Genomic DNA, 19,090 nt, shown 5'->3' on the forward strand with positions numbered 1-19,090 from the left:
AGCTGTTCCTTTACCTCTGTGCTAGATTTTCTTAACCTCCTAACTGAGATGAAAGTTACAGATGGGGAAATTGCAGCTTTAGAGCTTTACCCTTCCCAAAGCAGAAACACTGAACACTGGCAGCACATGAAACAGGCTCCGTCCTCTCCCAGGCTCGTTTTCAATACAGTGCTTGTTGTAACTCAGGAAGTGTTGACAGTTTTTGTTCTCCTGCCTTGTCACTGAACAAGTCTCTGTCACACTTCAGTGCCAGCCTAATTCAAAGGTTCCCATCAAAAATCGACATTTAATTTCGCACTTTTCCCTCTTTTAATAAAGTTTTTTTCCCTACCACATTGGATCTGTCATCCGTCTGTTGTTTGTGCTCATTCTGTTCTATCGGTGCCTTTGGCAATGATGTCGCTCCCCCACACTTCCTGTTCCTCTTGCTGGCAGATAAAAAGGCTGCAGCTGAAGCCAGACACAGGTGTCCAATCCTGACCTAAAAGCTGTCCATGAAGTCCACACTAGTGCCTAGTTCCTAGTGGCTTATGAGGCTGCATCTCAGCCTGTTTCCATAGTGGTAAGCACACTCCCCCCCTGGCTGGGATACTGGTGTGTATGTGGCGGGGACGAGCAATCTGGGATACCTGAGCCTGTCTGTGCTGGAAGCAATTGTCCCAGTGAAAATGGCTGGTGGATTTGGCATATTGGCGAAAGGATCCTTGACTGGGGGAGAGAAGCATAAGCACATCCAGTCAGTCCAACTCTTATCAACAAGTTAATGCATGACAAGAGAAAGCAAATCCTTTGGAAATGCCTGTGGGCAAATTTGCTTTTTCCCCAACTATACAGGGAGGAGCTTCTCTGGTATTTTTTCAGCAATCCTTTCTGGTACTTTTGCCTACTTTTCTGGAAGAGATGAACTTGCTCATCTTCTCTTCCTAGGCAATGGCTTCTGCCCTTCCCTATTCCAAAACCTTGTCTCTAACCAGTGGGCCAGACAGTCTCCACAGATTCAGCCTTAAAGGTCAACACATTCATAAACTCTGACTGTAGGGGGCCTCATTGTGCTGCATCTCTGGCCTGCCTGGTTTCATTAACATGAGGCTCTGAATTTGAGATTATAGGTGATTATGTTCAGCCTTCCCCTTTTTTGAAAATCTGTTTAATCCCCATTTCTGCTGCTGTCTGTGTGGAGGCATAGAGGCTCTTGGTTGGTGCACTTCCATCAGAAAACTAAAAAAAGGACTGAACATACGGCACCAGGAGGAGCCTGGCTTGATCACTCAGGGAAAGGAGCCAGTTGGCCTGGGAACAAGAGGTGCTGGGGCTGATCACTCGGGGAAAGCTGCCATTTGGCCAGAGATCATAGCAGTCAGTGGGGACGTTGCTGGACCCATGTGGCGACTGAAGAGCTCACACAGGCTGGTGGCTTGCAGCTCACATTGACCTTTGCTGTGAAACCACTACCTCAGAAATTACTCTTTAGCACATCTATTCGTGCCACCTGCCCAATTCCTGACCGGACTGACCGATAGTTTTCAAACTGTGTTCCAGCTGTCCTACTTTATGATTGTTTCTCCTATATTCTAATTTTACTCCTCCTTGCATTTCTCTGAATGCCAGTTGCTATCAACTGAAAGACAATACACAGAAGTTATATCTATTTGGGGTGGAACTGATGCAGTTTGCCTGAGTGTCTGATGTCTGATTCATTCATTATTTTTTCACTGCGTGAGTTGTTTAACCCAGCACCTCAAAGCTGGATTTTTTTTGTAAGAAATTGATCAGATTCCACTAATCATAAGCAAGACTCCCTGTAAAAATAAAGATACCAGGAATTGTGTATGAGAGTATAGCTATTTACCTGTGAACATTTTTGGGGAAATAAAGCTGTTAACTCTTTAGATACAAATAGTATTTGTTTGCTTTTGAGATTCTTAAAATACAGGGAGATTTCTAAATTTGAATTACAGTGGTGTTTCAATCTTCGATCAAACTACAACACTAGTAAAATGGTTAAGTGTGAAAGCAGAGAAAGACTTATTTTCCTTTAAAAGTGACTGTTGTGTGACAGTTAAATTCATAGTAGCCTGGTTGATGACTTGAGGTTTCTGTGCATGCTTGCAAATCATTCATATCATCTACATGGTTTTACTCTTCATTACAAATCTACCACATAAGACAACATCTTAATGACTTACTGCCAGCCTCCTTTAAATATCTTCACTATCTCATTTAAGATTCTGTATTCTTATGTACATCCTTGCACTCAGTTTAGGGCTCATTTTAGGATGATTTATTTGTATATTCAAAAGCACATCTCATCTGTAGAGCTTTGCAGCTCTATTAATATTACAGCACTGATTACGATCTCTAACTACAAATCCAGTAAATGATTAGTTGGCAATATGAAACCTCCCCTCCCCCTTCTTGAATACATACAGTATGTCTTCAAGGTTCCATGGAGAAGTTTGCAGAAGTTGCGTTTGCACAGAGGCTCCAGAATCCACCGATACTCATACAGTTCTCCAAAAAATGACTGTGGAATTCTGATCAGATGGATCCGATGCCTAATGGTTTTTAAATTGTTCACTGGAGGAAATTAAATTTACTCTTGCACAGAGTAAAAGGAGAACTGCAATGCTATTTGTATATTTTGGGGTTAGAAAGAATCAGCATTGATGAGTGCATTTCAAACTGCAATGAAAGTAAAATATATACGGTAATATGTAAATTATACATCACATTATACATCACAAAATAGACAAACATTCCAGTTACTGTTTGTGCAGCACCATACTGCAATTATTGTCTGTGATTCAGAACGAGTCAACAAAACTTCTGGTGACGTTAAGCAACCCTATTACATTGTCAACAAGCAGGTTTGTGAATACTCTTTCTCCAATAGAAATATTGCTCTCCAACAAATGCTACTTGTTAAATTTGCATGACGATCACATTGGAACATTTCTGCAGTAAAATGTCTTATGCATTTCTTGAGCTTATTCTCTCCCACATCACATTACACTAGTCAGTGACCAGTGACTAGTGAGCAGGAAGGGCCACTTTTACTTCACTATTTGTGTGGCTGGCAAGACCAGCGGTTGGCAAAAACATGGCAACCACACAGTACTTTCACAAAGATCATGATTTTGTGCTTAATTGAGAATTTCTAAAATTTTACAATACTGTCAATTAATCTATGTCATTACTAAAATGTAAAAACTGGTCTGGGAAATCTGAATTCAAAACAGGTAGGTTGTGGGTTAAATTCCCAAGTGAGACACTGATGTTGTTTCCTTGAGCAAGGTGTGTCAGCAATGCTATAACAACAACAACAACAACAATTATAATAATCATAAAAATATTCAGAAAGACTATAATAAAATACTTTTGGTCAGATGGGGATCTGACAAGTAGGATGGGCTAACCCTTTAATAAAATTCAGAATATAATATAATAAGTAGTACTCGTCATGACACCTCCAGATATCACCTATCCTCATTTACTGATAAACCTTAGTCTGCAACACCAAGAGGGAGATGCATCTGCATTTAAACCACAGGTAGAAGTCACCTGTTGAAATTCCACTGACTGGACCAGACTGATCCACCCATGAGGAAAACACCACTTGGGAATGGACACAACAACTAGTGTAATTAAAATCTATCATTACCAATGCAGGGTAAAAGGCTTTGCACAACATTTTGTGATGCTTTTTGCAACCTTGGAAACTTGACAGCTAGCCAGCACAGGATGTCAACCACCACTGGCTGAGCTGCAACTAGGGAACTTTTGCTGAAAGAAACTGCCAGGCTAGGGGCCCGTACCTTAACAGAATTCTGCACAAGTCTTCTTATTCAACCAGAGACGTTCTATGATGCTGAGCTCCCAATTGTAACTTAACCTGATCAACAAAATAATACAGCTAGGCTTTTGTTGGTACTACTGCGTATCATGGAATATTCAGAGTAGCAGCTGCAAAAAATGGGGCAAGTAGACTTTAAGATTCTTCCCACCTCAGTCTCACTCACACCCATGTTCCCCAGCTAGGTTTCGTACATGTGCCATTAGCAAAGCCATCTCCAGAACCTTATGACTAGGATCCTTTGGCAGCATGCAGAACTGATGGCATCCAACATTTCTCTCTGCACAGGAATTCTACAACCTCATTAAAACAGCCTGACCAAGCTTTCTACTCTGATGAATATACATTCAGTGTTCATTGTAACCCTCAAGAATTAAGCTACATTACAAATACGTACAGTATGTGTTCGAGAAAGATTAGCTTAGGAAGGTAATTGAATATTTACCTATCTTTTGAGTGTATGAACATTGATGTACTCATATAAGACACTTATACAAGTCAAGTGTTATAGTCAATGCATTTTAATCCAGTTTTGATTAATACTTTTTGTAATCTCTGAGTTATTGATTAGCTATTCATGCCACATCAGATTGAATCACACACAAGCAATTCTTGAATTGGTTTATTTTGTGCATTTTAATATTATATTAATAAAATTGTATACAATTAGAATCTGTGTATTCAAATCTACTGTCTAATTTTTCATCAAATCACATATTACAAAAGTATTTCACTGAATTTTTCCACAAAATACCCAACTGTATGGATACAGCACATGCTTTTGTTAGTTCTTAAATATAATGGAATAGAACAGAAATCTGCCTAGCAAGTTGCTCAGAATTCTGCAGCCTGATATCTAACTAAGACTGAATCTTATGAACTTACTATACAAGTCTTAGCATCTCTGCATCGGCTCCCTGTGGAGCTGAGATTCAAAATTAAAAATTCTGCTTTTAACTCTGAATAGTTCAACTCCAAATGGCATCTGTGCTCCCTTTTCAGGATAACCTCCTCTGCTTAGTGTTCAGCCTCTGAACTCCGGCTTCCTACAGTATGTGTCTCAAATACTAAATGGTTAAATGGTGATCTCCTGGACAATGTCCATCCTTCTGGTTTGCATCTAGATCTAGATTTGTGGGATGGGCTTTTGGGGGACATAAGTGATGGTGAGACTATTAGCAATTTAAAATTAAACCTTGGTTTTAAAATTAAATTATTTGATTTATTTGCCATTTTATGTTTTAATAGAACTGTTTTTATTTTCTCTGTTTTTATCATGGATGTATAGTAGTTTCTTTTCGTCCTAAGTTACTGCACAGGGTATGTTATGAATGCCAACATTTTAGTCTACGTCCCAAGTAGTGCATTCTACCATAACAGCTTTGAATGTTATCAATACAGCTCAGTTTGTATATGAAGAAACCAATCTTTAATGCACATCAGAAGAACACCTCAGAAATTTAAAAAAAATTACTACAACAACTCAACTATACACAAGCAGTCAATATAAAGTGCTGTAGTGCTGTAAAACACATATGCCTATTAAATTTAATTGACTTATTGCCAGGTGTTCCTCATCATTAATGCCACTTTTTCCAGATGTACACATCTATATACAGTAGCTAAAAGGCTACTTGTCATACTCCAAAATACACATCTGTCTGACTTAACTGTTCAAAACAAAATGACTGTAGTTTCACTAGAAGATTGCCATGGAATTGGAGTAGAACAATGCAAAATGTAGAGACTGTTGCACAGAAGTATATTTAAACTCTTGTTTAATTGAAGCAGCTAAGAGCTATTTCTCTAAACCTAGAGTATTGTCTTTTCATTGTGCATCAGCATGTTTTAAGTGCTATGATAGAAACTTATCTATGCAAGATCAGTGACATTTTTATAGATTTTTTAAGCAAAACTCTTTATTTTTCATTGTACATGTTCTAGTGTCAAGAGCTTTATGCGAGACTGGTGTAATTAATGTTGACAATCATTGCTTTATTGTATACAGAGGTCAAGGGTGGTTCTCAACTTTTGAGTTATGTCTGGGCCACTACAGTTCATTAGAACCACATTGAAATTGCATTTAGAATGTACAGTAGTTGCCTCTCATGGTGAGTGTTGTTGCAGATTATACTTGGAGCAAGGCATTAGAGCTACAGGCTGTATAAAGCCCTTTCTGACTCACACAAATGATGCCAAGTGTTTAATTGGCTACTTTTATATATGTTATTGTGTATCTCTTGTTATAGGGGATATGAAAACAAGACTGTTTTTATAGATTTATTTTGCATTCCTTTCATCTGCAAAAACAAAAGTTATAGTATGGTTTCAAGACAAGCAATGGTTGGTTGGTTTGTTAGCCCCCCATGTCCATTAGTCCAAAGCTATTTCTCAACCAAACTGCACAAATTGGCAAGAAGGAAAATTCTAATTAACAGATCCCAAGGATTAAATAGACAGCAAGTGTAAGTGGGCAAATTTCATCACTCCATTGGATCACAGAGATGATTGAATTCCCCTGTGCTGGGAGACCCAGCCTTTGGGTGTTGTGGAATTTGAGAACAGAGGGTCACTCCTTTATCCAAAGGATTGAGGGAGTCAGGAACCAGACACCCAGCTAAGTTGTGGAAGCCAACACTCTGGCATCTTTCAAAAAACAACACAATTCGCTACAAAGTACTAAAAGTGTTAGATTGTCCAATGAGCCTTCTCTCTTCTAGAACTCATCTGTTCCTATGAATTCACCACTGCCTGGGCAGTTGAGTATGTGGAACAGAATCCAGGGTGCTCATGATGAAATTCAGGGAAAGTGCCGCATGCTCTGTGGCAGTTTGCAGTGCACATGACATGACCAAAGCTAGCTGCTGTTATTTTTTCTGTTTTTCGGTCAAAAGCAGGCGATGTGGATTATTCTGAGCTAGTAGGAGCCTGACTGACTGCAGCAGGGTGACCTAGGAGCATAGTTGCTGTGAGAGTCTGTGCTAATAACTGGCTTGGCAGAGAATAAAGTATTTCCCCCCGGAACTTGCAAACGGTTTTACTCAATGCACCAGTGCTGCGGTTACATCATAATTACTGATTGTTCCTCTATCCATCAGCACGGCGCTGCTCTCCTCTGTGCACATCCTCCTTCATTTGCTGTCCAGAACATTGACCCTCCTGCTGCATTATCAAAGCCACCTTTTCAGGGGGAATCACTTCTTGGCAATATAAGAATTAAGATTAGATAAACTCATCCGAGTTAAGAAAGGGTCTGTCTTTTTTCATTCCAAGTATATACTGTAGTTCAGTGGCTATGAATTATACATCTTTTAGAATGCCCCATCATACACTGCTGGTACTACCGTGTTTTAAGACCTCTATTGAAAGACCTTTCTCCACAGAGCCTTATGTTTAATTTAAAACTGCTCAGCTTTTCTAGTTATTTATTTTAATTATGCTTCTGTTGATAAATGTAACTGTTTGGAAGGAGCGAGGGTCCCTGAATGTGGTAAAATGAATTATCTGGGGTAACCTCAAACACAACATTCTAGAATTTAAATCTTCCTTCTCCTTCTTGATTGTATCAAAATATCATTCTTTTGTAAATACTGTATGTAACAAAATGTAGACCTTGTATCAGAAGGGTCATTTTGAAAGCGCTTTTGAGAGATGAATCCTCACTTTCTTATGTGCTCAAGGCAGGAGCAAGGGGTTAAACTCGCAGGACTACAGCGGTGTTGAACTTGAAATGATCTCTTCAAACACTATGTTAACTACAGCCCAGTCACATGCTATGAGAAGATACTATTGATGCTCAACTCTTGCTGCTGAAGGCCTAAATCAAGCTTAAAAGGAAGATTCTGTACTGGAGACCAGGAGAATCATCACATTGTGCTCTGTCTTTCTACGTGTGCAGTTTTATTGTCTGAAAGTCCTTACTGCTTTTGTTTTATTCGTTCACGGCATTATTTTTCTTTCTGAGTTTAAAGAAGTTTTTTTTCAGCTTGTAATTTAGGCTAACATGTTTCTGAAACTGTCATTTGATTTTTGTGTTTTGGCAAAATAAAGATTTTAAAAATAATGTTATTTAAATGTTAATGAAAGGATCAGGTCAAATAATATCTAAAATGTGTTTATCATTCCTTTCTATTTTTCTTGTTTTTCCCATTTTTTTATCAAAGAAAAGGTAAACCCAGTTTCAGTCTTTGTGTAGATGTCGGCCATTTGTACCGCTTACCGAAAAAGATTAGCCCTCTCGAAAACAGTTACCATGGGAACACAGGACCCAGTCTGGGTAAAGCACTGTCCCTAGCACTGGTACAAGCACAGCCCACTTGAGCTAAGCAAGTGCAATGCTACTGAGTAGCATGGGAATACATGAGATTTGCATTTCTTCACAGGTGTGGTAATGCAGTTTTTACATATCTGTGCTTTTGTGTTTCCCTGCTGAAATCACAGTGTAAATTAAGGATGGTGTCAACACCACACTGCACCTTCGTCACTGAGCACTAAGCATGTCCGCAGCACTATCACACCCAGGGGATTTTGGAACATGCTAGTCGAAGCATCTTGCATGTAATGAGAATACACTTTCAGATTATTTTTTTTTTGCATTCTGCATTATTTTAAAAAAGGATGTACAAAATTATTTTTTCTCACAAAAATAGTATTTAGTGGGTTGGTGTACACACAGAATATATTACCAGAACACAATATGAAATTGACTTTGAACCCTTTCAAAGCTTCAGAAATTGAGATGGGAATTAAAAAACTTTTTGAAACTGTAGAAACATTAGGAATTTGTCTGTTTTCACAGCAGTGTTACTGTCCTGAGACCAGATCATAGCAGATCTCTAAGCAGTGCGGGGTCGGGTCACTAGTGGGATGGGGACACTCTCGCGTAAAACAGGGTGCTGATGTAAGTTGGTGGGCGAGTAGGTGGCTCATCTTCCTTCAGACCAAAACGTCCCAGAGAAGTGTTGTACTTCAGATCAGATGTGACTACTTGATCATTAAAAATCCTATGACACCATTTATAACACTAAGTGGGTTAGCTCTGGTGTCCTAAATTCCACTGTTTTTCCTATATTTTTCACTTAATTCACATAAAAACCATGTTATAAACGTGCACATTGAATTATATTTCCTCAATTCTTCCTTCTAACAACTATCATATAGTCAAGCTCCTGCTTTCAATAGGTTGATGATGTTAGACCTAGATAAAGAGTATATGCCGAGGCAGCCAATTGTCACGGACGTCCAAAGGGACTAACCGTGGGGAGCAGGAGAGCGGAAAAAGACCCATATGCGTAGCGGCGAGACGGGAAAAAGGCCCGGGCTCATTAGTGCAAAGAGTTCAGGAATGCCGTATAGAAACTTATGCCCTCAGGGAGCGGACGTGGGGCGCCCTGGTGCTAGGCGGGTCTCAGGACATCCAAACATCAATGCTGAGCGAGGACAGAGTGCAAGACCCGGAAATATATAGCCCAAGGGAAAGAGAGGGACAGGAAGGACAGCAGACCGGAAAATAGGGACAGGACAGAGAAGGAGCGCCCTCTGGCTGCAGAGGGCGTGACACCAATGAGCACATGACCAGCAGACTGTGGAGCTGTTTCACTTTAAAAACGGGATACATTACCTTAGTGGACACACAGTCATGTGTATGTTTTTCCAGTTTAAAGGATACTATTTAGGTTTTCTTATCATTTCTATGATATGATATTATATGATGTGATATTAATTCTTTATCACAATTTCTAAAGTTAAATCAGCTGGAAGAAGGTGTATCTGAGAAGATTAACACATATACAGTACATGCTGTGATTAGGCATCAGCACAGAAGGAATAATAAGAGATTACAGACCACTTTTTGGCACTAATGCAGACTAGACCCAGAGAAAGAGAATCTAGACATATAATACTATATAGGAAAAACAGGAAACCTTCATTTTACTATGTTTAAATCAGTAATGTTGTTCTCAGCTAAAGCAGGTTTTCTTTTAGTTCATTCAGAATCATCTGTTAAGTATGCAAAATACATAAAAGTTGAAGAAAATTTGCTTAATAATCTAAACTTAATCTAAAATCTAGAAAAAATCAAAATATATGTTTTATTGCTCTAAAAAGCCAGAGGAGGAAAGAAAGTACTTTTTATGAATCCTTAGATCAGATAATACTTTCTTTAAAAGCCAGCACTCAATGCTTCCCAAAATGCCACTTTCATATTGAGTTGATTGAATGATTATTTTTACACCCTGCTGTCTCCCAGATATAAAGATTTACCATTCTGACAGTGGCCTCAGACGCAACTTGCATCAAACCTTACTTTTAATCAGGCCCAAGCAAAGCAAACTTTTATTGAGGGTAACAATAACCCCAAATAAACCATCTGGTATTGTAAACCCCAGTAATGAAAGCTTTCATTCTCACACAAGACAAGGACACTGAGAGGATATTGATCCATGAGCTTAGGGTGTCTGTAAGACCCACTACCAATCGATCTCCATAATATAGAGAAAGGGAAGGGTAGGGGCTTACCTTCTAAGACTATCTTATGAGTTTTCAGAGAGCAAAGCTTTCTAAGCTCACTAATTAATAAATTACTGAATTTTTAAAAAACTTCTATAAAGTATAGATTAAAACAGTATAAGGTTCTTTTGTCGGTCAGTTGTTCGTAATTTGATGAGGGCTATGTTAGCAAAATATGATAGCTTCATACAGAAACAGGTGAAGAAGCTGTGACAATCACTCCCCTGGATCAAGGCAGCATCTTTATATATAATATAGAGAGGCACTGATTAGCAGGCATGCCTATTGCACACACTGGTGTAGTTTGGGAGGGTTTTCTGGTTGGTAGCTTGGTTGTTGGTAATTTTTTATATGTTTGATATGCCTGTCTCCTTGTGTACCAGTTGAAGTGGAGAGGGGTATGTCAGCTGTACACTGGAAGGGGGAAGGGGTTCTGAGGCTCTGAAAGTGTGCATCAGCGCTGTCCGTGAGCATGCAGAACATGGTCCTCACACAGCACAGCTTGGCTGGTGATTCTTTCATTAGCAGACTTTTAAAAAATAAAAGAAAAAACTCCAACAGTTACAAAGAAAAAAACTACAGAAAATCAGAGCTAACAGACAAAGAAGGAAAAGGCAAAGCCATCCCTTTCTGATTCTCAAAATAGTTTTATTTTTCCTTGAAGCACATAGATTGAAATGGCTGATTTGCAATCCCTGATCTGCATTTAATATATGTTTACTTTTACGGGAATGTTGTCATTTTCTGGCTTGTGCAGCCTGTGCCGCTGTTTCTTTTCTGTGTCTTTGCGGGTGAAACAGATGTTCCAAGCTGCCTGAGGGACTAGTGTATTAGACCTGATGTTTTCTCTTGTCAAAGACATTTCACCCAGGAACCGCTTACCTCCTGGAGCGTTTATTAAAAGACAACAAAACAGATATGCGCACAGTCTCACTTGAAGCTACAGAAATTAACATGGTGTCAAACTTTAATTGCAAGGATTTGCTCTGGCTTGTGATTTTGTGTCTGGCAATGCATGTGTGGAATCTGCTGTGTATGAGGTGAATGTGTCTTTCAGTATCTCACAGACTCTTATTTCCACTCTTATCTTCCACATAAAAAATTGAAAAACACTGAATTCCAGTTTGAATTTTCTCCTTTTTTCTTCTGATTTACTTTAAAGTAGGAAACCGGAGCTGCAGCTCTGCTTCGAGGGTGAAATACTCATTAATGTATTTCTAACATCTACAGTATCTGATGTAATGAATCTCGAAATACAACATTTTGTCTGCTCTACTTGCATCTGTTTAGCATGAGGGAATGTATGGCTATTTAGCCAATTACAGATTCATTGCAGGGAGCAGTGTTTTCTGGCATGCAGTTTTTAAATGGGCTCAAACACGCGTGGTTAGATGAAGAAACAAACAAAATAAGGCTTGACATGTTTGTCCCCCACGAAGCAGTCAGGATCTTGGACTGTACTTCCAGAGGCACAGATTTTAATATCTACCTGGAGAGAACCCTGGCTGTGAACCGAGCTCAATATCAGCTGGTCAGCAGCAAAGCACTGCTGGCTCTTTTGTGTGGGCAGATGTGAGAAAACACTTGGAGCTTGTCATCAGGTCGGTGAGTGTCTGCATCCCCGCACCCCAAGCACCTGAGCGTAGTCCCGCCGGCATGTGGGTCCAGCCGAGTAGAGCTAGACTTAACACATTAGGGCTCATCTATTCTTCTATTATTAGAACACAAACATTTGTGAGACAAAATGGCATCCAAGCTGTCCAACACAAAATCATGGATTATTTTTAGTTTTAAGACAAAATACATTACTGTATCTATTTCCACACTAGCAGCTATCTATCGTGGGAAGTATTGTTTTGGTCAGTTGACAACAAAACAAGCGAACATGTAAAACTACTAAAGTCCGAACAGATGGGAGGGACCAGTCAGCCCCTGATCGACAAACGCTCTAGTCTGTTGTTACCGTACAAACTTAAACATTGTCTGCTGTCTCCTGCAGGGGGAGCTGTTTAATACCGCACACCAGCTAGTGCCTTGATCCCCAGAGTGAGCCAATCCATACTAGAGCCCCTCAGAGGATCAGCTTACTTCCTTGTTCCATGGCATGCTGCATCTAACTGCATTTACTGACACAAGTGAGCTTAATACAGGCCAATGCAGCTTAAATATCAGAGCATGTCAATAAATTATAACTGGTTCTAACAAATTATATGTTTTTTTCTTGCCTACACAATTTAGAATATTTTATGCATATCTTGAGCAATTTCTTTTCTGATTGTCTAGTTGTACCCCTGTCCTAGTTTGTTCTGTACTCTTAACTATACGCCTACACACCCCCCCCTAAGAAAACATCTCGTCTTTGTAGATGCACAAAAAAGCTGTAGAAGAGAGCAGTTGGTTCGGGTTCAGCATGCATTTTTAATGAACTGGTAACATCCTGAGTGGGGAGCAAACAATAATAAATTGAACTGGCTGTTGATTATCACATGGGAGTCAGTTACCAAGCTACTTCTGGCATCTGCTGACAAACAGTTCAAATGAAAACCCCGCGCAGACAATGTGCTTTACTTTAAGAATGCAAATTTACACATTTTGTTCACATTGATATTTCATCTCCAGTGGTTTTCTGTATATTTTAGAGTATGTGGACACCCGGTGAAGCCAGCTCTGCGATTGATTTTAATGTGGTACCCATGGCAACTTTTATTGAAATAAATGAAGTAGAAACGTATTGTGTGCTATAGATTACAGTTGTAGTGCTGATAGTGTGAGGTGACATCGCACACATGAATGGCACTTTAATTAGCCGTATCAACCCTCCCTAATGGAGACAAGGGCCCTCAGGTTAATTTAACATGGCAGGGAAGAGCGGGAGATTGCAGGACGTCACTGCCAAGTGCCATGATCTGCCCATGAGAGCTAGGGCCTGTGGATGCCACAGGCACTCCTTGACCAGAAGCTAGACAGCCTCTCTCTGCAGACCTGAGCCTCCAGCCTTGGGTGACGTCTGCAGGAGGAGTTCTGGAGGGCAGCAGACTAGGGGCAGCAGTGATCATTGTTGATATGGGCAGGCTGTGAAAACAGCAAAGAATGTGATGCTGCATATTGCTAGCAAAGAGACATTTTGTCAAAACAAACATGCAAATTACAGTGGTGTGTGTATATACAATATATACATTATACTGTATATGACATACATATTTTTATCTTGGACCAATGGTGTTTTCCAGCTTGTTCTGCCCCCTTGTGTATTTTTTATTTCCCAAAAAATCAATCCATCTAGACAAAAAATATTGGTTTTGTCAATAGAGTATAAAGGAAGACATGCAAAAGATAATGATGTCAGATAAGAAGGTCAATTGGGTGTCTGAATTATTAACCTTACAACATCTAGTCAACAAAACATTCCCTTTTAGTGTCTGAATTTGATTAAGCAGAACTATATTCAGAAACAAACTGGTAAAATTATGGATTCTTCCTGACTTTGTCTTTTTACATCCCAGACTGAGTGTCGTGACACTAAGTGTTGCTGCCTCGATTGTTCCTGTGGGTTTTCTTCAGGCCTACCACTTTCCTCCCACCTTCCAGAGACCGGCTGGTTTAGCTGATCCATCCACTTTCTAACTACTTCTTCCGATTCAGAGTCTCTGAGGAGCAGGATCCTATCCCAGTAAACATTGGGCACAGGACACCAGTCACACAGACACAAACACCCACCTAGGACCAGTTCTCCCGAAAAGCCAATTCACTTACCAGTGTTCCGGGACTGTGGGTGTAAACATGGCACCGGAGGGAAACACAGGATGAACGTAACAACTCCACTCAGAGAGCACACCGAAAGTCCAGAATTGAACCCAGGGCTCCAGCACTACGTGGTGGCAATGCTAATCACTGCACCACTGTGCCACGCTGGTTTTCGTTAATGTGTCTCTGAATTGCCCCTGGTATTCTGTCCAGTTTAGTGCCAAGCTTGATGTGGCCTCTTATAGCAGAGCTGTCCAATCCCAGTTCTAGAGGGCTGGTCTGTCTGCAGGATCTGTAAGCCTCTTATAACAGAACTGCACCTGGAGTTGTTCCCGTTAAGTACTGTAAATAATGGGCTGCTTGGGTCATTTACAGCTGAGATGGAATGGAAATCTACAGACACACTGGCCCACCAGAACCATGATTGTACAGGCCAACTCTGCAGGATGGAGTGAATATGGGTAATAGATATATTCTAGAACAGGTCTTTTTATCCTGGCTTCGGAGGGGAAGTTTTCCTTAGGTACTTTAGCCGAATAAGCACTCATCGTTAATCATACCTGTGCATAAAGATTTAAAAGACCTGAACTACATATTTTTTTTCTAACTCACTCTGCTTATATATTTTCAGAAATGTCTCATACAGATTATTGGTTTATTGCATAGCTCTTCATTTAGACTGGCAGTACCTGTCTTATTCTTTGTTGATACTCCTCTGCCATACTTTTTCATTGTGGTGTGATATTCAGGATGGATTTCTTTTGCCTGGATGTCAAAACATTATCTGTCAAATGTTGTCTCATCATCAGTGAGTGCCTTTTTCACTCTGCTTCGTTTTCTGATACCTGTCTTATCAAAATTCTCATTTCCAGATTTGTCACTTGATATTCAGTTTTAATGTGGTTGAAAGGATGACATGAACAAACTTAGGAGCAAAACTGAGTCTTCTCATATTACAGAAGACATTTGTGTAACCAGTACTGTGTAATTGAGATATAGCTCTTCTGTTTACTGTAGAAAGGACATTTTCAATGCCTAACAATTCTTATCAGATATTAAAGTGTCACATAACTCCCAGACTTTCCTTGTAACAAGCTTGGACAAGCTTAAACCAGCAAAGGGATTGCTTTCACTTAAACCCCATACTACTTACAGATATTATTTAAACATCTGTCAGAAATCACTAACTAGTTCTTAGAGAGACAACTGTCTAATTAATAAGTTTATTTGCTCATTTTAAATTTCTCATAAACACTTGCTAATATTGACCCAATACATTGGATAAAGAGCCTGTTCAATTTCAGGACGTCGTAAAATGGTCAATAAATAATGCAGGAGAGCACACAGCAGAATGAATCTATTCTTAGGAAGGGGACCAGCAGAAGGCGGGCAAAAATCTATATGTGTGTCTCAGAGTGCGGAAGGTGGAAGGAGCTGAAACATTTTCTCTGTCTGTGTCCCTGTGGGGTGACACTCACATGTGTTATAGACTCCAGTGCAGGATTAGTGCTGTGTTACACATAAAACAATCTGTGTAGGCTGTAATAGACCCAGCCAAATGAAGTCCTGGGGAATGGGAATGTGTAGAAACAAATTTGTGTCACTGTAACTGAGAGAAGGCACGGAACTGCAAACGCAAGCAAAGAGCAGCACTCGAAGAAAGAACATTAACCCTCTCTCTTTCTGATAATCCTCCCACACAATGCACAGCAATTTAGTCATGCAAGACTGCCTGTTAACATTGGTCTTTGTTTAATATAAATAAAACAATGATTAATATTGCTTAAACACTGATCATATTTCAAAGGTGCAGAGAAATAATTCTCCGGCCCTTCTTACAGGTTTAGGTTTTCCCTTTTCAGTTCTTCAGACCGTTGTATGGGGTGTACAGTAAGAGTGACACATACAATCTTAGAACGAATGCACTAGAATCTGGAGTTTCTGCAGCATCAGAGGTGGCACAATAAAATCCTTATGCAAGGCAGCTTGTTATAAATGGAATACTGCTCATTTTAAAACAAGCTCAGAAGTCATGACATGACATTTTATGTCATGTTATAATTATTTGAATGGTTATTGTATCTTTTTAATGTCAAGTACTCCCACTGAAATCTTACCAGATGAATAGCAAAAGGAATTTCCTGAAGTTTTTTTTCTTTCCAGATGGCTTTCAGCACACATTCTGCTTCTTACCGAGGGTTCAAAACTTCAGCGTAGTGATCGGATAATTTCAAGTCTGTGCTGCAAAACAATACCATTGTTACTAGATTTTACATCTGTTTTGAACTTACAATGTTAGGAAATTGTTTTTCTAAAGGTTTTCAAAGGGCATTTCATATTAACAGACAATTTTCTCAGGAAACAATTTTAAAACAGCTATTGTTATTATGGTCTTTGAACAAATGAGCTTTATGTAGTTCTCTTAATGGAAATCTCTTCATTTATAGATAGAGTAAACAATAAAGAGCAAAACTGTTTTTTAACCCGTCTTTGATACATGGCACTGTATCCCTGCTTGATGTACCTGTAGATGGGTTTTCTGCCAAAGCAAATGTTAACATGGAATGCTATCAAAGGAGTATGTGCAGAATACTCCTTTGATAGGAATCTTTAAAATCAGGCATAGTTAGAATTATCTCAGGTTTCTCTTTGAAAAAAGAAAAACAGTACCTCATCTGTCTTCCATTTTTTCTTTACTTTTTTTTTCAGTTCAGGCCCCTGGTACATAATTATTTCAACAGAGAGAATATATACTACCTGTAACATCAGGGCTGGCTGTGTCAGAACCTGACCGGGCCTGTCACTTTGTGCTCACCTACCCCTGGGACTGCGAATGGGAAGGTAATGGCTGAGGCTGCCAGATGTAGCAGTCACTTTTAATCAAGTGTGGGGATGTCACTCTGCTCGTATTGATCTTGGTTAATTCCCAGGGTATGCACTGCAATCTGACCAGTTTTTGCCCACAACAACTTTTTGCTTGTCTTTCAAACAACTCCCCATGCCCCTCCATCTCTGGGAAGTTAATAATACATCTGTAAAAAACTACCATCCCATTGGCAAACAAGGCCAGAACAGGTCAGCATCTCTCTCAATTTCACCCGTTCTGCTTTTTTAACTTTGGTCTACTTTTCGCCCTCTCTTTCCAGTGAATATGAATGAGCAGACAAGGCAGAATCACTGTGTTTCAAAGCACAAATGTGACTGGAAATGTAAATATATTATTTACTTGCATACAAAAGATAAGAAGTTATGCAAAGTATCAAACTTTTTCTTATCATAAGCTTATACCCTCTTCTTAACTTAACCATAAGAGCAATGATTCAGATTCAGACCAGGAAATGTTTCTTAAACATGGAACATGTTAAGCATTGGTTTGTTTGTGTCCTTTTCTATTTCCTGTTGAGAATTTTGAATCACGTGTGTTTGAAGGGGTACAGTATGTTTTTAGCCTGGGTGCAGCTTAATTCTATTTAACTGAATGATCACGCAAAATGCTAAACTGCTGAATGGGTTGTTTGGCTTTCCCTGCTGTAAACCACTTTGAGCTCTCACACATGATCATGGGCATCTCAGAAATTATATACTGTAGATTTATGCAAGCATCAATTAAGCTCTTTTAGTTTTAATCTCAATTTAATCTCAATTAAGGTTTTTAGTTCAATTTAAGCAAGGATTTGGCGCCCTGCTCACAACACCATGTTTGTAGCCCAGGCGCTTAGAAAGCAATGTGTCTGCATTTGAAAAAGCAATCAATATGAAGCTCCTAAAGCACAACTGAAGCAGGAGCCAGCTATTACAGGGTTGTAATTCCACAGACAACAGGACACAAGGCCTAGTGTGTCAGGGGGTGGGTTTACATTGGACTCTTACTGGTTTCATGACTTTTCTCAGGCTCTCCAGCCACTTGCTTAATGGAGCATAGCCTATTATGCAGTGTTCATTTTAAAAAACATCTTAACTCGTATCCTAAAATGTTGGGTGTTGGCTCATGGAGAAAATCTTCTTTGTTCTCCTGTGTAACATTCAGTGTTTAAGCAGCCCTGGAGAGACAGATGCCTGGAAGGAGAACACAGAGGCAGTCATATGTGAAATAGAGGGCAGGCAGCAGAGCGACTCCAGAGCTTTGTGTGACCCCACAGAGGTGCTCTGCTGTTTCACTCATGCTTGGAGGTGTACAAGAGGTTTGGTCATAGAAACAAAAAAAAACCAGATACTGTCAATAATCACTTTCACAGTATTCACTGCTCAGGAATGGGCTTATAGGAAAGCTCCTTCATGCCAATAAAGGGGTAATATTCAGCGCTGAATGACATCCGGTTTCCTGCTCCAGTCTCTCACGCACCAGATCTGTGAGCAGATGGCAGAAATCCAAGCGGTGCTCACATGGACATCCCACAATGCACACATCGCTCCTCCCACTGCAAACAGGGATGGAGCTGGAGTTCAGATGTTCATCTGGTTCAGTGGGTCGACTGCTGCAGCCTTGCATATCTTTTTTTACCCTTTCCTCTTCTAGGAATTATGTGTAATGTACGCAAGAATGGAGAAGCATGCTGTACTTATACCTCCAGCCTTGCTGATGCATATTACGTTTCAGAAAGTTAAAGATGGGGCCACAATTGTGGTGAGAGCCAGCATCTTTATCAGTCATGACAGTTCTCTTTAGTCTTATACTGAAACTTAAGATCTGAAAATAAATATATGCTGTTGCCGGATATTAAAAATAATGTTTTCAGATAACACATTGGTGTGCAACCATGAACAGCTATGTCTGTCCCAGTACAAAAGTGTATCATTTACAAATTACATCCACCATATCTATTACTTTTTTGTATTTAAGAACCATTTCTAAAGCCAAGAATATGCATTTCCCTTAACTTAAGAAATTAGTCTTTTATGACTAATTTTATCAAAAACCTTCTAAACATTTAATACACCATGATCTCTGTGTATCCAATAACAGTCATGTATACACAATATAGT

Source organism: Lepisosteus oculatus, chromosome 8 (assembly GCF_040954835.1).
Source record: "Lepisosteus oculatus isolate fLepOcu1 chromosome 8, fLepOcu1.hap2, whole genome shotgun sequence".
NCBI classification, from domain to species: domain Eukaryota; kingdom Metazoa; phylum Chordata; class Actinopteri; order Semionotiformes; family Lepisosteidae; genus Lepisosteus; species Lepisosteus oculatus.